Raw genomic sequence first — 23,854 nt, 5'->3', positions numbered from 1 at the left:
GAGTTCAAATCCACATTGAGACATATACTAGCTGTGTGACCCCAGCTAAGTCACTGTTTGCCTCAGTTTTCTCAATTATAAAACAGAGATGATAATCATAGATTTGTGGTGAGGGTCAAATGAAATAAGGCTTAACACAGCACTTGGCACATAGTAAGTACTTAATAAATGCTTGTTTCCTTCCTCCCTTTGTTCAGACAGGCCACTTCCAGATGAGAGGCTCCCACACCCCATGTCTTGTAAAGGAAGTTGGGGCAAGACATAGTCCTTGACTTTTATGATTATTTCTTCCATAATCTGAAAAAAAGTGGGGGGGGTCCCCAAGAGTAAGAGCTGGAGAGGACCTTGGAGGTCATGTAGTTCGACTTCTTCATTTTACAGATAAAACAGAGACTTAAAGAGATCATGAGTTTTCCGAGGTAGTGAACGACATAACTAGGATCTCAGCCCCAGAGCGCTGACTCTAAATCTAACAACTTTTCCCATAGACCATGCTGCCTCCTTTTTTTTCTTTTTCTTTCTTTTTTTTTGGTGAGGCAATCGGGATTAAGTAACTTGCCTAGGGTCACACAGCTAGTAAGTATCATGTGTCTGAGACTGGGTTTGAATTCAGGTCTTCCTGACTCCAGGGCTGGTGCTCTACCTATTGCGCCACCTAACTGTCCCTCTCTCTTTTTTCCTTGTTTTATTTTTGTGGATTGGAAATTCTCAAGAAACAATGTCGGTAACTCCCTTGGGGATGTGCATTTTTTAAAGTATGAACTCAATAAGTGCTCATTGAACCAGTGAAATAAATGAATAATAAAAACAATAAAAGAAGATAAGAAAAATTACAGTAACACAGATGCGATGGTACACTACTGTGATGTAAGAAATGACGAAAGGGATTGGTTTCAGAAAAACCTGGGAAGGCTTGTATGAACTGAGGCAAAGTAAAGTGAGCAGGATCAGAAGAATAATTCAGATAGTAACAGAAATATCGTAAAGAAAATCGACTTTGAAAGACTTAGGAACTCTGATCAGTATAATGGCTAAACACAATTCTAAAGGACTCATAACGAAGCATACTATCCACCTCCAGACAGAGAAATGATGAACCAAGCAAGCAGGCTGAAGTATATTTTCTTCTATTTCTTTCTTGTTCTTGCTTTTTAAAAAAATATGGCTAATGCAGAAATCTGTTTTGTATGACCTGTATGAAATATATATTCACATAGGCTACATGTGTGTATATCGGTTTTATTTTTATATTTATTTGTATATTTTATTAAATATTTAATTAAAGTAATTAAATTTTTATTTAAATTAAGTTTAATTAAAATTAAACATATTTATGTATAAATATATGTTCATTGATAGCATATTGTATATTATAGATATGTATTTTACATTTTTATATTTCATTTTTCTTACCTCCTCAATGGATGGGGGGCAGGAAGGAAAGAGGGAGAGAATTTGGAACTAAAAATAAAATAAAATTGAATTTTAAAAATTAAGTAATAGGGGCAGCTAGGTGGCACAGTGGATAGAGCACTGGCCCTTGAGTCAGAAGGACCTGAGTTCAAATCTACCCTCTGATACTTACTAGCTATGGGACCCCGGGCATGTCACTTAACCCCAATTACCTCCTTAAAAAAAAATAAAGTAATCCTTTGACAGTTTGATTGGTACAGTGTTGAATAAGTGCACTGATTTAAGTAGTATTGTCATTTTTATTATATTGACAAGGCCCAAACATGAGCAACTGATATCTTTCTGATTATTTAGGTGTACCTATATTTCTGTCACAGTGTTTTGTAATTATATAGTTCATGTGTATATTGGTAGGTAAACTCCAAAAATTTATTTTTAAGGGGGAAGCTAGGTGGCACAGTAGAGAGAGCACTGACTCTGAAGTCAGGAGGACCTGAGTTCAAATCTGCCCTTAGACCAAACACTTGACACTTACTAGTTGTGTGACCCTGGGCATGTCACTTAACCCCAATTGCCTAAAAGAAAAAAAATTTTTTTTAAAATTCAACAAATATTTACTGAATACCTACTACGAGTAAGGTTCTGTGCTAGGCATGGGAAGGATATAAATATGACACATGTAAGAGGTTAATGAAATCAAGGGCCAAAGGGTACTTTGGGGACTCATAAAGACCTTGGGGACTCTTCTGACTCAAAGGCAACATGCAGGAAACCTAGGAAAATATATGTATAATTTTGTTACTATCTTGTTAAATTTTATATATACTTTCAAAAACTGTATGTAACAAAAGTTTACTATTTCACATACAATCCTTTTTTGTTCTTTGTACATTAGAATGTGTTTGTTGATTACTAAAGTTTAAAAGGAAAAAAAGAAAATTTAAATAAAAAATTATAATGCAGTTGGTAGGCTAAACCAGGAATGGAAATATAATAGGAATTTTAGGCCTTGGAGCAAATTCACTGGGGAGGAGTGAGGCATGAGGCATTTCTCAGAACAAGGCCACATGAGGAGAGACAGACAGTCTGAGATACTACCTCATGTGGCGGAAGGGGAAGACAGAGACCCCCAGGCTTCCTCTCTCTGAGTAGGAGGAAGGTCACAAGTGTCCCTCATGGCATTCTGCCCAATTGGGTTCAGTCATACAGGGAATATAGGCAATCATCCCCAGAGGATCTGTCTGGCCTATGATCCCACAGTATGACTCACCACTCACCTCTGATCCCCCAATCTTCAGAAAGGGAGGGAAGGAGAAGCCTGGGAGAAGACCCAGGAGCAGGACAAAGCTGAGTGACTGTAAGCATCCTGCTTTCAGGAAGAAGTAAAGATCCATCTTTCCTCCATGGCAGCATCCTAGGGCAAAGCTCTGGGGGCCCCATTCTAGTTACAACTATGGGTCATCTTTGGTGTCATTAGAAGAGGTGACCTGCCAAAAGGAAAGAAAGCTGAGTGCTGCAGCCTCAGTGAAATTGAGAAAGTAGGTGAGGCTTCTTTGCCTTGGTTAATGGAACTCTTGCTACATGATCAGAACCATGTCAGGGGTTAGAAGGAGGAATGGATGCAAAAGAAATTGGTCGGAAGCCATCTGAAGCTTAACGATCCTGCTGAAGAGAGTGAAACAGGAAATAAAAGAAGGCAGAAGCTAGTTAGGGAGATCAAGGAGGGTGGAAGGTGAAAATTGAGCTTTTAAGATCAATGGTACAATTGGGTCATTTCCCCGTTTCAGTTTGAGAATCCACGCCTGAGACTTGCTGACTGACTCGCCTTCATTATTTCCTGGCTCACTGGCACACTCCTAGGCACTACCCAGTTCCACGCTGCATTTGTTTAGCAACACTATTGGGTTCAGTTAGGGCTCCACATTTTAGGGGGGTCATTAAAATATCCAGAGAGCAGCTAGATGGTGCAACGGATAGAGTGCCAGCCATGGAGTCAGGATGACCCGAGTTCAAATCCAGCCCCAGACACTTACTAGCTGTGTGACCCTGGGCAAGTCACTTAATGCTGTTTGCCTCAGTTTCCACATCTGCAAAATGAGCTGGAGAAGGAAGTGGCAAACCACTCCAGTATCTTTGCCAAGAAAACTCCAAATGGAGTCACAAAGCTGATAGGCAATACAACAAACAACAACATTAGAATATCCACGGGAAGATAACCAGGATGGTGAAATGACTTCACAAAGGAACATGAAGTTCCTAGCTGAGACAAGAATCAAACCCAGCTTTGCTGATGCTTAGTCAAAATATTTTCTCTGCTGGTAACATTTGCTTGTCCCTGGGGATATGAAGACTAAAACTAAAAAGCAGGTGAGCCAGTGGTGCTGCTGGCATGGGAGTCATTCATTGATGGATTCAGGAACTCATTCATTCATTCATCCATCCAAGATCTTACCTTATGAGCATCAGTTGAAAGAACTAGGGAAGTTTCACCTTGAAGAGGGAACATGCAGAGGTTCATGATTCTCCCTCTCAGAGAAGCTCATCATTTTCCTCCCCATATGTACTCACCTTTCTAACTTATCTATTTCTGTCAAGGGCACCATTCTTTCAGTCCCATAGTCTTGTAACTTGAGAGCCGTCATCAATGTTTCCCTCTCCCTCACCATCCCTACCCCCACAGATTCAATTAGTTGCCAAATCGTGTTCATTCTTCCATGGTATCTTGAGCAGCCATCCTCTTCTAGTCCAGACATCCATCACCTCTTACCTGAACTACTGCAAAAGATTACTAACTGACCTCTCTGCTTCTAGTCCCTTTCTTTCTCCAATTCGTCTTCAATACACTTGTCAAATTGAATTTCCTCAAAAAAAGCACAGATCTGATATTGTTACTCTCCTGCTCAAGAAATTTTGGTGACTCCCTATTACTTTTAGGATAATGATATTTCTCTGACATAAAAATCTTTTATAATCTGGCTCTAACCAGAACTTCCAAGCATATTAGACATTCCCATCTTCGAGCAGGCTGGGTCCCCTTCCTGGAATGTGCTCCTTCTTCACTTCTACCTCCTGAGATCCCTAATACCCTCCATGATTTAGCCAGTGTACCCCTTCCTTCCACTGGGGCTCTCCTGATCCCTCTAATTATTTGGCTCCCTAACTACAATCTCTGCTTTTCACTTCACACTAATCTGTGTACATAAGACCATTTACGTTGTTATCTCCCCAGTAGAATGCAAGCTCCTTGAGGGCAGGAATTTAGCTTTTGTCTTTGTATCCCCTGCCCCTAGCAGAGTGCCTTGAACAATACAAATGCTTAATAAATGGTGATTGAATAGAATTAAACTGAATTGATGTACTTAAAAATTTATAAGATGGAACTAGGATTAGACTTTTTCTGCCAGGCAGGAGAAGTCGTAGCTGGAAGTTACAAAGAAGCAAGCTCAGGTTTGATTTGGGAAAAACTTCTAGAAACTTGAGCTATAAAAGTGTGGAATGAACTACCTTGGGAGGAAGTAGGTTTCCTTTTAGCTCAAGGAAAAGCTGGCTGACCATTTGTCATGTATGTCAGGGTGTAAGGGGTGTTCATGGAGGACTAGCATTTCTGGTATGAGGGCTTGCTGAACCCTTTACGGGGCTGCTCACCCACCTTTGGAGTCTACCTGGCACTCAACTCTCCCCTGTGGCTCCAAGAAGCCGCAGCTTCTTGGACATCAGCCATACCCTGGTAAACTGTCTTGGCAGATGGGTCAAACGAGGTTGAAGATAACTGGTGGGCCTCAAACCCACTGACAAATTAGAGGATGTCTACCCCAAACATATGAAGACTTTACCTGGTAGAATAGGTAGATGAGAACAATTTGTTCCAACTACCATGAAGGCTGCTGAAGCAGGTGCAGTGGAGTGCTCAGAGCTTGGTGAGATATTGAAGATGCCAAGTCATCCACTGCATCCTGGGCCATCTTCAGTCATCTTGACTTTTGTCTCATTGCTGGACTTCAATGACTTGGAAAGAGAGTGAGGCTGATGACTTTACACAAGTCTGCTTCACTTAAATTCAATCTCCCCCTGATGTCATCTGTCCTCTTTGAAAACAAGGGACAAATAATAACATGTTGTAGAGGGGATTCTTACTCCAGGTAAGGGTTGAATCAGATGATCTCTGAGATCCTTCTCAGCTCTTCAATTCTATGATTCTCTGAACAATAGGAAGGGAGAGCAGGTGAAAGGGTAAAGCATGGAAAAATATTTTCATTTTGCCATGTTAACCTTCATGGCTGACTTTCTCACGTGCCAAGTACTAGCTCCGTGTCTTGTAGGCATGTTAAACTCAATATGTCCAAAATTGAACTTATTAACTTTCCCCCAAACTCTTTCATCTTCGTAACATCCCTATTGCTGTCAAGATTACCACCATCTTCCCAGTTATGCAGACTCACAACCTAGGTGTTTTCCCTGACACTTTTCTCTCACAGTCCTCCCCTCTCCCATCTCTAATCAACTGTCAAGTTTTACAGCTTCCACCCTCTTAATATTGCCTCTATACCCCCTTCTGTTCTCTGCCACCACTCTGGGGCAGGCAGACCATTGCAAATGCCTGCTGGTTGTGGCTGTTTATTGTTGTCAATCTCTCTGCCTCAGTTTCTCTTCAATCCACTCTCCACTCATCTGTCAAAGTGATCTTCTCAAAAAATGAGAGTACTGGATTAAATGGTCCTTTCCAGCTCCAGATCTATCCTACTTTGTGGCAGAGGTAAAGAGGGAGAGTGTTTAGGAATGAAGTCAAAGATACAGAGGATGGTGGTGAATGACTTCCAGATACACACCAAAAAATGTGTCAGAGAAAGAAACAGCCCCCAAAAGCCAAGGTTGTTCAACCTCCTTACAGTTGAATGCATAAATTACTAACATTTTTAGACTGTTTAATCATCACCCCACCCATCAAGGAAAGAGCCAATTTGGGGAGAGTTGAGTCCTTTCTATTGACTTATTAGAACTCCTTATAAGGAGTAGGCAAACAAACCTAACAGACACAGCCCTCCTGAGTGGGTTCTCTTAGTGCATATCCCTACCGATCATTACCTGTTAATACAGATTACTCACCTGCTGATAGAACTTTCCACAGCTTCCGGAGTTTCTCTGTCTAGGACAATCATCTCAGTAGACGTAATTTCTAATGGGATTTATGATTCTCTTGAGATAACCTTAGTTCAAAATCTTCTGAATCAAGGTTGTTGCTTCCCAACAAGTCAAAACCAAGTTGGTAGGGATTTTGTTGTTGTTGTTTTTTTATGAAAGGGATGATCTACAACTTAAGAAACAAATTTTTTGACACCTTAATACCACCTGCTTCATAGTAACTTGGTGTTTAGACCTTAGAATAGGATGACTTCCAAAGGAGGGAGTATGGTGCCAAGGAGTGGTTCCAAAGCTATACTGGTGAATGGTTAACATCTGGCTCTCTGGGGAGGAAAAGTACTCTTGACACACTTTTAAGTTTAATCTGCATTATTAGTAATTTCCCCCTCACTTTTTTCACCTACTCAGTAGCAGAGCCAGGATTTGAAGCCAGCTCTTATCATTCAAAACCCAGGGCTCATCCCAAGGCAGAACCACTCTTCTGGCTTTTCTTTGCTTCAACCAACACGTGTAGAATACCTGCTGGGTGCCAGGTGCTAGAGACACTAATATGAAACATAAGAAAAATGTCACCTCAAGGTTTCAGCAGGCTTCCTCCCCCTCCAAAAGTAGCTACTTTAGTTAGTGTTTTTATGCTGCAGAGAGAAAGAGAGAGCCAATCCAACCACCGTATGTGCCAGCTGATGGAGCTCCGCCATTTAATTGCTGTGTGTGACCTTGGGCAAACCACTTAATTTCTCTGATTCTCAGCTTCCTCATTGGTAAAATGGGTAATATAGCACAGGATTGTTGGGAGGATCAAATGAAATAACATTTGTAAAGCACTCAGCACAGTGTCTAAGCACACAGCAGGCACTTAATAAATGCTTTTTCCCCTGAAAAAAAAAACAGAACGACCATTCCATCTTGAAGCTGATGGAGCTCTGCCACTTACCTGTTCCATGTGACCTCAGGCAGATCAGTTCATGTCTGTGGTTCTCAGCAACCTCAACAGTAAAAAGACAGAGAGTTAGACTAATGGATTCAAAGAATGAGAGAATTTGAAATCTAGAAGAGTTCATCCCATACCTGAAAAAGAAGCCCCACTACCACATTACCTGACAAGTGGTCACCTGACCTTTACTCAAACCCCTCCAATGACAAGGATCCGGCCATCGCCCAAGGTGGCCCATCGTGCTTTTGAATAACTCTAAATATTAGGAAGTTTTCCTCTAATCTAGACCAGAGATGTCACATGCCCAGCCAACAGGCCACATACATCCCAAACACTCCTGATTAAAATGCAATTGGGAAATAGTTAACAAAATAAATAAAAACACAAGAAAACATGGGTAATAGCACACTTTTAAACTAAGTCAATTTGCAGCCTATAGGCTTACATACGGCTTAGTGACCCTGTTTCTTTATTGTTGTTGTTCAGTTGTTTCAGACTCTTTGTGACTCCAATTAGGAATTTCTTGGCAAAGATACTGGAGTGCTGGCCATTTCCTTCTCCAGCTCATTTGACAGATGAGGAAACTGGGGCAAACAGGGTTAAGTGACTTGCCCAGGGTCACACCAAGAATCTGAGGTCAGATTTGAACTCATGAAGATCAGTCTTTCCGACTCCGAGCCCAACACTCTATCCACTGTGTCACCTAGCTGCCTCAACCTTTGTTTCTGTTTGAGTTTAATACCACTGATGTAGACAAAATTTATCCCTTTGTAGCTTGCACCCACCTTTCCTGGTTCTACCCTTAGGGGCCATATTGAGCAAGTCTAATCTTTCTTCTGTATCTCAGTCTTGCAGGCACTTGAAGTCAGCTATCATGTCCCTCCTGAATTTCTTCCTCTCCTCTCTAAAACTTTCCAGTTTCTTCAACTAATGCTTATATGACAAGGAGTCAGGGCTCTTGACCATTCTCTTCATCATCCTCTGATCATTCTTCAGCTTATCAGCCCTTCCTAAAAGGCAAAGCCCAGCACTAAACACAGTTATCCAGCTGTGGTCTGCCCAAGGCACTATTATTCCTAGAAGCCATACTTCTCAATATATCCCCAAGTCACAATATTTTTTTTGGCCACCACATCATACAGCCAATTCATATTGAGCTAGCAGTCCAATAAAACCTCTCATCCTTTTTCAGACGAACTTCTGCCTAACCATGCCCTGCCCCAATCTGGTCCTTGTGAAACTGGCTGTTTAAAATGCCAATATAGAACTTTACATTTATCCCTATTGAATTCCATCCTCTTAGTGTAGCAGGGGTGATGGAGCTGAACACAGAGCTGAATGTGCTCCCTGGATCGTTCTGATGGACCTCAAGCTTGGGCTACTTCTGGTGATACATGTGCTTTGGCCTCTTCCTAAAGAGCATGTTCAATATTCTAGGAAGTTACTCTAAGTACAAAGTAGTAGATAACAGGTATAGGACAGCTATTTATTCCTTTACCACGAAAGTCTCCTAAGTCCTTATTAATAAATAATATAACAATCCATCACTTCTATTATGCTTTCCTGGGAGGTAAAGGATCTAGAGAGACTTGGGGTATTGCTGAGCCAGATGTTTCCCTTTCACTTCTATCCTGCATTATCTGAACAACTTGCAATTCTGAGCATCTTGAGCTTTCTCAGTCCTTTCACCTACAGTGTCTTCTTGTTGGAGGTCATCTTCTCTTCTACAAGATCTTGCTGTGGAGATCACTTCATTCTGGGCAATCAGGACAGGGATCCATGAAATCACACTTCTGATATCTGCATCAAGAACACAATCCCTGGGGCTGCTAGATGGCGCAGTGGATAGAGCTCCAGCCTTGGAGTCAGGAAGTCCTGAGTTCAAATCTGGCCTCAGACACTTGACACTTACTAGCTGTGTGACCCTGGGCAAGTCACTTAACCCCAATTGCCTAACCAAAAAGAAAAAAAAAAACACAACCTCTGGGATTGCAGGTTAGAAGAAGGAAGTTCCCTGTTCCACCCTAGCACTCCAACTCAGCTCTGCACTTTTGTGTGGCTTGGCAAAATGGATTCTCTCCATCTGTCTCTACTCAGAATTCTCAATGCCATGTTTAAGACATCACTGCTCCTGTGACCTCTAGGAAAAAGTCTACTCAGCTACCACAGGCACCCCTGAGGTCCTGAATCCTCGAGGCAACATATGCTCCCTGGTCAGCAGGTGAAGGAAGGCTTACATGAGCTTCAGTCCAATACTTGGCTTGTCAAAATCTTTTTCGATCCAGACCATGTCATTGAATGTGTTATTCCTCCTTCCAGCTTTGTGTTGGGAGCAAATTTGATAAGCATGAGGTCTATGCCTTCCTTTAGTCGAGTCATTGATTTAAAAAACAACCCCCTGGTTTCTTTCCAGCTCTAAAAATAGGATTCTTTAATCTCTTCCTATTACCACAGCTAGGAATTCTCAACAACCCAAGAAGCAAAGAGAACATTTGCACTTCTCCTAAAACATTTTTTCCCAGTACAGGAAAAACAAATCTCTCCCATCCCCAAGAAACTCAACTCGTGGAACAATTTGTTTTACAAAGCGCGATATATGATATCCTCTCTTTTTTCTCTCCCATCATCCTCAGGTAAAAAACAACACTCACCTCTCTGTTTGCCAGGTGTTGGACTGCAAATCAGTCATGGCAGAACTTACAGGGTCCATCAGTTGTTAAGAGGCCTCTTTACTGCCCTTGCCAATCAGTGGACTGCCTCCTCTCTCCTTTCTGTCTGAAAAAGCATCAGCATGTATATGAATCATGGGATATTTTACATTTAAATAGATATGTGCCCTCTGTGTGTGTATGTATGTGTGTGCGTGTGTGTGTGAAAAAGAGACAGAGAAAGAAACAGAAATAGAATAAAGTGTGTGACATTTTATTCTTCAGAGTTCACAGGCCACCTCAATGAACTAACATATTAATGAAGGCTCCCCTGATTCTCCATGCATGGAAATGACCATTCCCTTTTCTTTCTATCACTTTTAGACTGGACTATTACAATAGCCTCCTAATTGGTCTCCTTACATACAGTTCCATACCTCTCCAAGCCACCCTCCACATAATTCCCAAAATGGCATCATTCCTGAAGTGCAGGTCTGACCATGTGACTCCGTTCAAGAAGCTTCAGTGGCTCCCTACTGCTTTTAGGACAAAATAACAAACTTTGCCACTGGGTATTCCAAGTCATGCACAAGAGGAATTGAGCCTTCTCAGAGCTGCACTACTGTGCCATGATGAGGTTCCACCTGGCTCCCTCCTTCCAGAGGGCCTAAAAGCCACTTTAGGTATGCACACTAGCCCAGAGACCTGGGCTCCCCTTGCCTTTATCTACCACCTACAAGCAGTTGCTGGGTGGGAAAGAGGCTCAATGCTCTTTTTAGACCTATTATCAGCAACTGCTGCCTTCTCATTCCCACAGCTCCATTGCTGTGGTTACAATAGAGCATTTTCCATCTCCAAGTAGAGGGAAATTCCACCATAATTGGAGCCTATTTCTTCTCTAGTGGGTGGCCATCTGGCTACATCTGACCATGATGGCTAGAGGTCATTTGTGGGGAAGAACATTGTGGATTGTAGGTAGCTCTTTCTCACTCTAGATTTATTTCTTGTTTTCTTATTCAACTTCTGCTTTTCTTTTCGAGATTCCCATATTCTATTTCCACTAGAGCTCCTCCACCTCACTCTTTGTTTAACCACACAGAACAAATACGGCTTTTGTTTGATATCAAACAATTTTCTCCTATATTTTTTAGCTGCTTCATGCTGTTACAGAATTTAAAATGAGCTGAACTGAGAGCTGTTGGCTTTTAACTTTATCTTATCAAATATTCCCTTGTTTTTCCACGATTCCAGCAGCCCAGAGTTGAAAATTTGGGAACTAGAATCACAAAATCTTGGAAACTGTATTGTCAGACCCATAACTGGATAGGAATCTTTTGTCCACAGATAGCTATTCAAATACTCAAAAACAGATCTCATGTACCCTTTGTTATGGGAGAAATATCTCCTCTCTGAGTTTATGTCAAAATATATTTACTAGAATGCAGAAATTATAGACGTAAAAACCTAAGTTTTATTATTATGTTCAAGCACAGGTTCGGCCTCAGAGAAAAACTGAATTATCATCAAGATTTTAACCAGCCTTCTTAAAGGCAAAATTATATCAGAGTAACAGAGAAATAATTCTTTTACATATTGCAATTTTGTACATTCACTTTAGGCCAGAAAAGTTAAAGAGAAGTTAGACCCATAAGCCCATGTTTTCTTCAATGCCATAAAAGTTGAACAAACTTAATTAAACAAGAGTCATAATCTCATACATCCCCTAAGGAAATAAACTTTGTTAAACAAAATCTGTAGGTAAACTAAGTTAGGTTACAGATGAAATTATATTTAGAGAGTTCACAAGAAGGCTAATTGAGAAGGAAGATTTACATATAACCAAGGAATCAGGGATAGTTGAGATTCTTCCTCTGACTCCTTGTCTAAGATGTGTTTAAGTATTTAACTAAATTCTTACATCCTATGGAACAGGTTTTGGTCAGGTGAGGTTATTATTAACAGAAGACAGATTTTCAATTCAATAAATATTTATTAAGCACCTACTATATACCAGGCACTGTGCTAAGTGCTTAGGATTCAAAAAGAGGCAAAATACAGTCCCTGCCCTCAAGGCAGAAAAGGGCTAAGTTATGAAGGGTTTTGAATGCCAAAAATAACATTTTGTATTTGCTCCTAGAGGCAATGAGAAGCCATTGGAGTTTATTGAGTGGGGTGAGGGGAGGAATTAGACCTGCTTTTTAGGAAAACCACATTAGTGGCTGAATGGAAGATGGATTGGAGTGGGGAGCGACTCTAAATGGGCAGATCCATCATCGGACTATTGTAGTAGTCCAGGTACGAGGTGATGAAGGCCTTCACCAGTATGGTGGCAGTGTCAGAGGAGAGAAGGGATTGTGTTTGCAAGATGTTGCAAAGGTGAAATCGGCAAGCTTTGGCAAGAGATTGAAGGTGAGGAATTCAGGATGACTCCTAGGTTAGGAGCCTGAAGGACTGGGAGGATAGTGTTGCCCTTTTAGTTCACCAAGAGTTGCAGGAAGGATAAAAGGAAATAAAAATTCAAAAATTCCCATTACACCCTGAACCCACTACTTCCTGAGTCAGCGTGAAGAATTTGGATGGTTGCACGGAGAATAAGGTTTTGCTGATGAAGGGTAGAATAGAAGTGACGATTTAGCTGTTACCTTTTGGGTTTGAGCAATTATGGAAATGTTCTGCAGCCCTTACTTAATAATGCAGTGCCAGATAGTTCATTGGTATTTTAGTTGGAGGAGTCTCTGGGGTCATTATGGAGAAATAAGTAATGCTATCACTCATAAAGCATTCAACTGAAAAAAGACAGGAAAGGCTGAAGTTCTACTTTTTGGAAGCCAGATTGAGGTAGGGTTGAGGGCCAGCTCTTATGATGAACAGGATGTTTATTTTTGGTCCTCAGCTCCCACATTCCTTTTTCAGCTTTCCTGTCCTCTCTTTGAATGACTTTTCTTCCCTTGGGGCTTTCTGTCCTGCAGGAGAGTAAACTGATAAACTAATTTGCACTAAATAAAACTAATCTGCACTGGCAGTGGGTTTTTCCCCTTTCCAGAAGTATTTGTTATTTTTAAAGCAGACCCACAGGAATAGGCAAACCATACCTAGGAACAATTTTATAATGGTGGAATTTCAAGTACTATAGCACCAAGGGGGTTGGGAGAGATTTTTTTGGAAGAAGAAGTCATACCACTGTTAGCTGGTTTAAGCTACTTTCCTTCTTTCCTTCCTTCCTTCCTTCCTTCTTCCCTTCCTTTTCTTTCCCTTCCTTTCCCTTCCTTTTCCTTCCCTTCTTTCCTTTCCTTTCCTTTCCTTTCCTTTCCTCTCCCTTCCTCTCCTTTCCTTTCCTTTCCTCTCCTCTCCTTTCCCTTTCCTTCCTTTCCCTTTCTCTTTCCTTTCCTTCCCTTTCCTTTCTTTTACTTTTCTTTCCTTCCTTTCCTCTCTTCTCCTCTCCTCTCCTTTCCTTTCCCTTTCCTTCTCTTCTCTCCTCTCTCTTCCCTTCCTTTCTTCCTTTCATCAGTCAATTTAATCAATGACTTGGATTAAAACAGAGAAGGTATTTAGCTAGTAGGATGAGTGATGGAATCAAATCCCTAAATGCCTCAGCAGGCTGGAGCAATGTGTGGAATAGAATAAGACAAAAATGTTTTTGGATCAAACCTGTGATTTGATTGGTCTAGGAAACTTTCTACTGAGACAAATAGGCATCTTCTCTGCCACTTAAGAGTCTTAAACGGTTGCCTGGAGCACTAAGGAGTCCTGACTTGCCCAAGGTCAAATAGCCAGTGGATGTCAAGGGCAGAACTAGAATTTGGGTCATCAGGACTCCTACCTCTCTTCCTATTATATCGTACTTACTTCAGGACGAGGAAACTGAGACCCAGAGAAGTGAGTGATATGACCCAAGGTAAATAGAACTGAAATGTGAGCTGAGATCCTTTGACTCCAGAGACAGCATTTTCCCTCCTCATCATATTCCTGACTCTATCTATTGCTAGGAAATTCTTCCACATATTAAGCTGAAAACTGGCCTTTCACCCAATTGGCCCTGGATCTTCCCTTTGGAAGGAGAGAGGAAAGAGGAGGAGAAGCCTAAGCTTCTACTACATGACAATCCTTTCTAAATTTGATGACAGCAATCATGAGGACTTCTCTTGTCCCAGCTAAACCTTACCTGGACTTGGAACTGAATCTCCTGGGCCACGATTTTGAGTCTGCTTACTTTGTTGTTTGGCCTCCTTTGGACTATCAGTGTCCCTCCTAAAATGTGCTCTGACAGGAAAGATTGAAATGAAGTTTTATAGACATCAATGTAAAGTCCCAAAGTTAGGTTAAAAAAAATTTCTTACTCCAAGCTCTGGATAAGAGAGACATGCCTGTGAAAAGATGGGAAGGGAAGGAGGGAGACTAGTAGTGATTGCAAGCTCAGTGTGAGTAAAGGGTGCCACCCACTTTGTATGGAGCTAGCTAACAGCTAGCATTTATCTAGTGCCTTCAAGGGTTGCAAAGTGCTTTTTGTAAATTCTCTTATTTGACCCTCATAAGGAGCCTGTGAGGTCAGTGTAATCATTTTCCCCATTTTACAAATAGTGGATCTTAAGCAGAGAGAGACTAAATGATTTGATTAGGGTGTAATTGTAAAATCAGGTAGTAATTATCTGAAAGAGGGTTGTAACTCAACCTGATTCCCAAGGCCAAGACTCTTCCTCCTGAGTTCAAATCTGACTTCAGACACTTACTAGCTGTGTAACCCTAAGCAAGTCAGTTAACCCTGTTTGTTTCACTTTCCTCATCTGTAAATGAGCTGGAGAAAGAAATGGCAAACCTCTCCAGTATCTTTGCCAAGAAAACCCCAAATGGGCTCATAAAGACTGAAAACAACTGAACAATGACAAACAGAAAAACAGTGCCAAAAGAAAAAGGAGATGCAAATCCCTCTCCTCAGAACACATTTGAGGAGGACTATTTCTAGTCCCTCTTGTTCTTCTTTACCTTGGTCGCAGAGGGAAGACTGAAGACCTATGGATGAAAGTTACAGGAAGCCAGATTTCAGCTCAGCATATGAAGAACTTCCTGATAATAGACGGAGAAGGAACATGGTGAAGTGGAAAGAATGCTGAATTTGGAGCAAGAGAAACTCAGGTCAAATCCAGACTCTTCTATTTGCCCTAGGCAAGTCCCTTCACCTCCATGCACCTCAGCTTTCTCATCTGTAAAATAAGGGCATCAGACTAGATGACCTCTGGCATCCCTTCCAACCCTAAATCTGTGAGCCCATGCATTAGAGAAGCCTGAACATAGAAAGGGTTTCTTTAGTAAGTAATGGTACCTCATCACTGAAAGACTTCAGGCAGAGAGACTTATGGTGCACGTTGTTGGGGCTGCTCGTGCTTCAGATTGAGAGGTAGGATGACTTTTAAGTCTCTTCAGGCTGGGAGAATCTAAAACAAACACACACAAAAACAAGCAACATCTGGAATTCATTTGGAGGTTGGCTTAGAGCTTAACTCTTTTCATGTATCAAGGGAGAGTCAGCCTGGAAATTTTCTGGAAGAGAATAATAGCGAGTGTACTCCCACCCAGAATCCAAAGCCCAGGGCTTTAGAGCAAAGCATCCTAAGGAGATTCCCACACATATACAGACACCTCAGAACTCCATCTTACAGCCAAGTGCCCAGTGATCTGTCTTCATTTTTTACCAAATACAGGCTTTCTTCTCATCGCTCCTTTAATCACACTCCTCTTTGACTTTAAGCCACTATGACCTCTGCTTAATTGTACAGGACTCTCTCTAGCCCTGTCAGGGAGAACAGCCCATTCCTTCCATAACCCAAGAGCAGCAACAAAGTTTATAGGTGAATTCACTTGGAAGAGAAAAATTTCGAGATGACAGATGATTCAGATTTGTCATTGAGATGAAACTAAATGTTTTGTCCTTAGGGGGAAAAAAGCTGTCTGAGGCAAAACTAAAAAAAAAAAAAGTCATCTCACTTCCTCCTTCCTCATTCTAAGCTTTTCTGTAAACACTGCATGCCCTATCCTAATCTTTATGTCTCCTTTCAGAGTGCTAGTAATCTTTCAATGACCTTTCCAAGTGAAATTTAGTAAGGAAAATGTGGCATTCCTCTTCCTTGTACCCCAATCTTATCTATCTACGAGTGTACAAACTTCAAGATGGGAAATTGAATTGTCACCTTGAATGAGCTACCCATGTGAAAACAGTCACTGCTTTGTCTTCTACATGCCCTAGACAAAGCCATAATCTGCGGTGTGACCGTCACAAGTGAGCTTTAGTCATTCTCTGCCAAGCCTCTAAACTCCTCCCTTCAAGAAGATTAATATGTTGAGAAGTGAGGATGGATACTCCAACATGCTGAATCATTTCAATTCATTTTCAGTAAATACTTATTAGGTACTTGTTAGGTGCCAGGCACTGTCACGGAATCTGTAGATTTTTTGCCAAAACTTGAACTGAGCCTGAACTTCTCTACAGAGTTTTAAAATCTTTAACTCACTTTCCCGCTCCCAATTGCCTAATCTTCAGGCTTCTCTGCACTTTTCAGTTGGGTCTGGATGCTTTGAAATTTCAAACAAAACAAAGAACTATCCCTGTCCTCAAGGACCTTATATTCTACTTGCATGGGGGTTCAGGGGAGGGAGGGTAGAGTGTGTGCCTAGATAAATAAATTAGAGATAATCTAGATAATTAAAGATAATTCTAGAGAAAGAGAGCTCTAACAATTAGGAAGACGGGGAATGACTTGCCAAAAGAGGCAAAACCTGCATTGGGACTTGAAATAAGCTGGGAATGGGAAGAGTTCCATGAATGCGATACACACAGGTAGGAGATGCAAGGCAGAGTATGTGAACCATCAAGTGGCCGGTTTGACTGGAACATAGAGTTTGTGATGGGGAATGATGTGGAGTAAGTCATTCTCTTGGTTTCTTCATCTTGTGACCGTTGGCTATTTTAATGGAATGGATCTGCCCACCCCAACCACACCAGTGATGAAGATGACTAAAAGTGATAATGGCCTTCCACTGACAAACAAGACACAGTTTTCATAATGATTGAAATCTCAACTAATGAAGTTTTCAGCTCATTCAACTCTAAGATTCTGTGATTCTTCAGTAAGGTCTGGATTCTAAATTTCAACTCTGCCATTAACAAGCTATGTGGTCTTGTGTATGCTATTTAAACCATGCTTCTCAGCCTGTTTTTAATAAAGTTAAGTGCATTGGACTAGAAGTTGGTTAAGATCTCTTTCCACTTTAAACGGTTGGAATATTCTCCCATCAAAATTGCTCCTGGAAACATAGAGCATAATTAAAAGGAAAAAATTTTGGAAGAATCATCAAGATGACATCTAATGCATCCCCCAGCCTCCAGGCAAGGCCATCTTCAAACCAACCTGGAAACATATGTCTTTTCTAGTCTCCTTTTCATCTGCAGTTTTGTACAAATAGAAAATACCTTTCTCTTTCCCCTGGGCAAGCTGGTACTGATAAAATCAGCAATGGCCCAGGCTTCTGCCCAAAACTTGAACTGAGCTTGAACTCTTATACAGAATTTTAAAATGTTTCACTCACTTTCTTCCCTCCCAACCGCCTGATCTTCATGCTTCTCTGCACTTTCCAGACTATGTGGGTCTGGATGCTTAGAAATTTCATAAGGCTACTTTTATTTTGTTCTTAAACAACTTCATTGAACAGCTGCTTGAGGGAAAAGAGAATAGTACAATGGAAAAATATGTTTGCTCTGGAGTCAGAGAATCTGGGTTTGAATCTTAACTCTGATACGTGCTACCTGTTTGACTTTGGATCCAGAAGGAAAACAGACCATGAGATTACAAAGCCAATACAGAGGCATGATAAAGTCTTCTTGAAAGGAGGCTTTTATGCCTGCATCAGATTGAACCCTGTCTTGGGGAGGGATGAAGAGAGGGAAGGGAAGAAAATTTAAAACTTAAAAGCTTATGAAAGTGAATGTTGAAAACTAAAAATAAATTAATTAAATAAATGAAAAAAAAGTAATTAAAACTTGACTGCTGTAGGCCAGGCCAGAAAGAAAGAAAGAAAGAAAGAAAGAAAGAAAGAAAGAAAGAAAGAAAGCTTCTATGGGAAGGAGGTGAGATTTAAGTGACATACAAAATAGCCTATGCAAAAACAAAGGCAGTGTCTGACCTGTGCTTTAGGAAAATGATTTTGACAGTTTCGTGCAGGATTAATTGGAGAAAGGAGAACATGAAAGTAGGGAAGGCCATGTGAGTACAGAAAAGGGGACGGTCATGAGAAATGTTGCGAATAGAACTGACTAGACTTGGCAAATAAGTAAATATGGGGGAATGAGAGAGGATGATTAATTGAAAATGACTCAGAGGTCATGAGTCATCCTGGGTAACTTCAAAGGATGGTGGTACCCTAGACATAAATAGGAAACTCTGAAGGAGGAGGAGGATTAGATGGTAAGATAATGAGTTCCATTTTTGATATATTGAGTTTGAGTTACCTATGAGACATTCAAGTAGAGCTGTCTAGCTGGCAGTTTGTGATTTTGGACTGGAGCTCAGCAGAGGGATTAGCATTGGATTTAACAATTTATTAAGTCATCTCTGTAGAGATGACAATTGACACTCTAGGAGCTGATAAAATCATGGAACACATAGAAAGAGAAGAGAAGCAATCACTTGGCCAATATTTATTAAACACCTAATCTGTGCCAGGCCCTGGATACTGGAGATTCAAAGACAAAAATGAAACAGCATCTGTCCTCAAAGAGTTTAACTTTTCTTGGCTATTCCAAGACAAGAAGATAGTCTGTGCAACAGCATGGAGGTGGGAGATGAAATATTATATTCAAGGAACAGCAATTTGGTCAGTTTGGCTAGAATGTAAAGAACAAGAAAGGGAGTGATGAAATAAACCTAGAAAGGTAGGCTGGAGCCAGTCTGCAAGAGATTTGAAATGTCAAATAAAGTTTACATTTTTATTCAAGAGACAATAGTGAATCACTAGAGCTTTTGGGGGTGGGACAGCTAGGTGGTACAGTGGACAGAGTGTCAGGCCTGAAGTCAGAAAGATCCCGGAGCAAGTCACTTCATCCTATTTGCCTCAGTTTCCTCATCTGTAAAATGAGCTGGAGAAGGAAATGGCAAACCACTCCAGTATCTTTGCCAAGAAAACCCCAAATGGAGTCACGAAGAGTCAGAAATGGAACAACCACCACCACAACAACAAACAAAACACTTTTTGAAGAAGGAAGTGATATGGTAGCCTTTGGGGAAACCCACAATTAGGAAGTGTGATGATGATCGCAGCAAAGGATACTGAGGAGTGGGTTTCCAAGTAGAAGAACTATGGAGAAGAAGCAAGGAGATTCAGGAAGGATGATGCTGAGGAAAGGCCAGCAGTTTTAGCAGATTTAGCAATTCAGAGATCATTGGTAACTTTGGGGAAAGCACTTTCAGTTGAGGTCTTAGTCAGGTATGGGTTGAAAAGTGAGTGGGAGGTGAGGGGTAAAACAAAGAGTGTAGATGGGTATACTTCCGAATTGTGGGTTTCTCCAAAGGCTACCATATTATTTCCCTGTTCAAAAAGTGTTTTATTTGTTGTGGTGGTGTTGTTCAATTTCAGACTCTTTGTGATTCCATTTGGGGTCTTCTTGGCAAAGATACTAGACTGGTTTGCCATTTCCTTCTCCAGCTCATTTTACAGATGAGGAAACTGAGGCAAATAGGGTGAAGTGACTTGTCCAGGGTCATACAGGTAGTAAGTGTCAGAGGCCAGATTTAAACTCAGGAAGATGAGTCCTTCTGACTTCAGGCCTGGCACTCTGTCGACTGTACCACCTAGCTGCCCCCACCCCCAAAATATATAGATGGGATAGCTATGGGACGATAGCTCATGGAGGTGAAATAGTCAAGTGAAGGATGTTTAAGGAGGAGGGGGGTGGTGGAGATCTGGACATGTGTCTAGGCAGCTGGGAAGGAACTTGTAGGTAAGGAGAGATTAAACATAAGAGACAGAGAGAGATAAGAGACAGAAAAAGAGAGAAGGAAGAAGGGATAGAGGTGGGGAGAAAGAGAAAGAAAGAGAGAACATCTGCTAGAGTGCTCTTACTTTACTAATAGCAGAGCAGCTGATAAATTCTCAATGTGTTTTAAGAGTTATTTTCTTTAGAACATGGTAGAAATAATGATAGAAATGACAATCCTGGAAATTATTCTGAAAAATAAGGTTGGAACCCCGATGGCAAGGTAAAAATGACAAAAACTTTGGGAAGAAGTGACTAGCTTATCTGAGAATTCTTGATAGGCAAGGAGAGGAAATCCAAGGCTGACATACCCTGCAGTCACTACCTCTGTTCTCTCTCCTCCCGTTGACGTCTCAAGCCTTTGCAGTCTGGCTTTTAATTTCACTCAAGGGAAACTATTCTCTCCATAGTTACCAAGATCTCTTATTTGTCAGGTGTTGGCAATTAAGTCCTCTCTTCTTGGTCTTAATTTTTGATCTCTCTCTGCTTCATTTGACACTATTGACCAGTCTCTCTCAATGATTACTACATAAACTTTATATTAAGGCTGCATGTTTCATATGTCTTGTCTCCACCATGAGAATACAATCTCTTTGTGAGCAGCAACTGTTTCATACAATGTATTTGTATACCCAAAACCTGGCACAGTACTGGCACAAACTTGCTGATTTATTAATTGATTGATTGATTGATATCCTAGGTTTTAGAAGAGCAAAAAAAGGATTGTTGCTGTTCTTCAGTCATGTCTGATTTAAGTGTCAGACACCAGATTTAAACTCAAGAAGATGAGTCTTCCTGACTCCAGGTCCAGTATTCTATCTATCCACTGTACCACCTAGCTTCCTCAGAAAAAGGACAGGTAGGATAATAATAATGATGATGTCATTTACACAGTGCTTTAAGGTTTGCAAAGCACCTTACAGATATTATGTTATTTTATCCCTGCAACCACTCTGGGAAGTAGGTGCTATTATTATGCCCATTTTACATATGAGGAAAATGAGTCAGATAGAGGTTGTGGTTGGTCCAAGATCACACAGCTAGTAAGTATCTGAAGCAGGATTTCAACTCAGGTAATCCTCACTCCCAATCTAGGGTTTTATCCACTTCACTGCCTTGGAACTAAATTCAGTTTCAATATGGTGAACCCCCAGGAAAGGAGGCCACCAGGTTGCTTAAGTGAAGGGCATCCAGATCTAAAACAGAGGAAGTCAAGATGGCAGAGAAAGCACAGGAAGTTGCCTGTGCTCTCCCCAGTTTCCCTCAAAACATCTTTAAATAAAGCCTCAAAACAAATTCTGGAGTGACAGAACCCACAAAAGATAAAGTTAAACAATCTTCCAGCTCAAGATGACTTAGAAGGACGTCAAGACAGGTCTATCTTACTTGAATGAAAAAGGAAGTACAGCCCAGTGCAAAAGCTGTCCAGGTAAGCCAGTGGGAGGCCCTGATGCCCAGCACACATCAGCAACCCGGCTCAGCAGACCAAGGACACAGCACACCAGCTGTGAGGCCTCCAGTCCAAACGCAATAGGCCTAACTAGGCCAGGCTACCTCAGTACAGCAGGCAAACCTCCAGCCCTGGAGCGCCCAGTAAAACAGGCAAACTGCAGCCAGCCAGTGACCAGGCCCCTGGCCCCCAGCACAAGAAGCTTGGGACAGTGCCCCCTGGGCCCCAGGAGCGGAGCTCAACTTTAAAAGTCATGAAATAGGCTGGAAAATAAGAAGAAAAAAAAAAACCCCTGACCATAGGAAGCTACTATGGTGACAGGGAAGATCAAAACACAAACTCAGAAGAGGACAACAATGTCAAAATGCCTACATGTGAAGCCTCAAAGAGAAATATGAATTAGCCTCAAGCCCAAAACAACTTCCTGGAAAAGTTCAAAAAGGATTTTTAAAAAATCAAATAAAAGAGGTAGAAGAAAAATTGGGAAAAGAAATGAGAGTGATACAAGAAAATCATGAAAAAAGAGCCAACAGGTTGGTGAAGGAAGGACAAGAATCGGCTGAAGAAAACAACTCCTTAAAAACTAGAACTGGCTAAATGGAAAAGGAGGTACAAAAGCTCACTGAAGAAAATAATGCCTTAAAAATTAGAATTGGGCAAGTGGAAACTAATCACTCTATGAGACACCAAGAATCAGTCAAAAAAAAAAAAGAGCAGGTCAAAGTTCCCATGCCAATCAATAGTAGGACTAGGATTGTAGCCTGTGCGTTCCCAGCCTGGCCAGGACAGGGAGAACTAGTCTTTGGGAAAAAAAAAAAAGTAGTAGCTCAGATGAATTCTTTGGCGGAATGTTTGTCTGATTTTCATACAATTCAAAACTGGCAGAGAGAGCTAACATGTTGGATGGCAGACTCCATGCCAAGCTATCTGAACAGCTCTCCAATCCCATGCTTCTGTCATCTTACTTGAAGGGCTGTTGCACAGAAGCAGGCTCATATTCATTGTGCTTGGCCCCATGGGACAGAACTAGGAGGAAAGGATGTAAGTTGCCCAGAGGCAGATTTAGATTCAGTACAAAGAGAAATGTCCTTACGATAACTGGCCCCACTCCCCTTCTGGGGATAGGTTCACCATATTGATGCTGGATTTGATCAGATGACTGCTTAGCCCACTACAGCCCACTCCCCGGGCTCAAGCAATCCGCCAACCTTAGCCTCCCCAGAAGGAGAAATTACAGGAGTGTGCCACCATGCCTGACTCACCTGAGTCACTTATAAAAAATGCTGACCAGAACCGGGTGGCAAAGTGGCATGGGCTGCTTAGGGAGGTAGTGAATTCCCCATCAGTGAAGACCTTCAAACAGAGGCTCGAAAACTACCCATCAGGGCTATGATGGAGGAGATTCTTGTCCTGGTATGGATTTGACTAGATTACCTCTGAGCTCCCATTCATTTCAGTGAATCTGTGATTTTTCAAGATTTTTCTGTGATTTGTCTTCCCCTAAGGGAGGACAAAAATAGGCTTGCAACTGTTTATGGCATGGCAGCTACTCAGGCTTGAAAACATGATGTTCCTCAGAAGGGAGGGAAGTGAACAACATGAAGCATCAAGCTACATCCAGATGTTTGTGCAGAGGTTATAATAATAATGGTAATAATGCTATTTTATTTCACTTTACAGTTTGCCAAGTACTTTCCATTTATTTTCTCATTCGATCTTTACAGCAACTGTGTGAGGTAGGTGCTATTATTATCCCTGCTTTCTAGATGAGGAAACTGAGGCTCATAGAGGTTGTGACTTGCCCAGGGTCACATAGCTAGTGTGTCTGGGGCAAGATTTGAACTCAAGACTTGCTGCCTCCAAGTCCAGTATTCTATCTACCACCAAGCCTAGCTCCATCCTCCCATTTTACCTGGGCTCCACCTCTCACCTAAAGTCATCGACGCTACTCTGGAGAGTGCCAATTCAAACCTTCCCAAACAGGAACAGCCCTGGACTACGGGGCAAAGCCCTTACTATTCGTTCATTTGTTTGGCATTGTGTTAATCAAGCATTCATTAAGCACTGACTCTGCACCAGGGACTAGGCTAAAAGACTAGACAAAGACAAAAGTGAAACAGGTCCTGTCCTCAAGAGGCTTACAGTCAAATCAAGAAAACAACATGTACATACACAAGCATATAGAGAAAACATACAAGAGGAATACAAGATAGTTTCAAGAAAGAATGTACTAGCAGCTAGGAAAGGCA

General features: G+C 41.4%; 2 long non-coding RNA genes across 2 annotated transcripts in view; both read right to left on the bottom strand.

Annotated features, from left to right (window-relative positions):
* Nucleotides 1-144: 144 nt before the first annotated feature.
* Nucleotides 145-5,283, bottom strand: LOC114043556. Its single transcript, XR_003569127.1, has 3 exons — nucleotides 5,247-5,283; nucleotides 2,691-2,900; nucleotides 145-297 (listed from the first exon to the last, which is right to left on the bottom strand). It is a non-coding gene; the product is annotated as an uncharacterized LOC114043556 (long non-coding RNA).
* A 180-nt stretch (nucleotides 5,284-5,463) lies between these two features.
* LOC114043555 overlaps nucleotides 5,464-23,854 on the bottom strand; it is an 87,585-nt gene continuing 69,194 nt past the window's right edge. The window contains exons 2-8 of the long non-coding RNA XR_003569126.1: nucleotides 15,452-15,563; nucleotides 15,115-15,195; nucleotides 14,297-14,394; nucleotides 10,138-10,261; nucleotides 7,487-7,538; nucleotides 6,517-6,724; nucleotides 5,464-5,498 (exon numbers count right to left, since the gene is read on the bottom strand). This is a non-coding gene — a long non-coding RNA (uncharacterized LOC114043555). The remainder of the gene's footprint in view (nucleotides 5,499-6,516; nucleotides 6,725-7,486; nucleotides 7,539-10,137; nucleotides 10,262-14,296; nucleotides 14,395-15,114; nucleotides 15,196-15,451; nucleotides 15,564-23,854) is intronic.

The sequence above is a fragment of the Vombatus ursinus genome, unplaced genomic scaffold (assembly GCF_900497805.2).
Source record: "Vombatus ursinus unplaced genomic scaffold, bare-nosed wombat genome assembly UNPS02014769.1, whole genome shotgun sequence".
Classification (NCBI taxonomy): domain Eukaryota; kingdom Metazoa; phylum Chordata; class Mammalia; order Diprotodontia; family Vombatidae; genus Vombatus; species Vombatus ursinus.
Note: the sequence above shows the minus strand (reverse complement) of the source record. Positions and strands in the feature narration are given on the sequence as shown.